The sequence below is a fragment of the Monodon monoceros genome, unplaced genomic scaffold, assembly GCF_005190385.1.
Source record: "Monodon monoceros isolate NGI ecotype Baffin Bay Population unplaced genomic scaffold, NGI_Narwhal_1 Super_Scaffold_20, whole genome shotgun sequence".
Taxonomy (NCBI): domain Eukaryota; kingdom Metazoa; phylum Chordata; class Mammalia; order Artiodactyla; family Monodontidae; genus Monodon; species Monodon monoceros.
The window spans coordinates 136,176,289-136,176,529 of NW_021703777.1; positions in this window are offsets into that span (position 1 = coordinate 136,176,289).

Sequence of the window (241 nt, forward strand, 5' to 3'; positions counted from 1 at the left end):
GCATGCCGCGGAGCGGCTGGGCCCGTGAGCCATGGCTGCTGGGCCTGCGCGTCCGGAGCCCGTGCTCCGCAGCAGGAGAGGCCACAACAGTGAGAGGCCCGCGTACCGCAAAAAAAAAAAAAAAAAAAGTCACAGAATAGAGTCCCATGCACACGTGGCCACCTGATTTATAACAAAAGTGAGAGTGTAATTCAGTGGGACAGATTAGTTATTTGCTTCTGTAACAAATTCCTGTAAACTT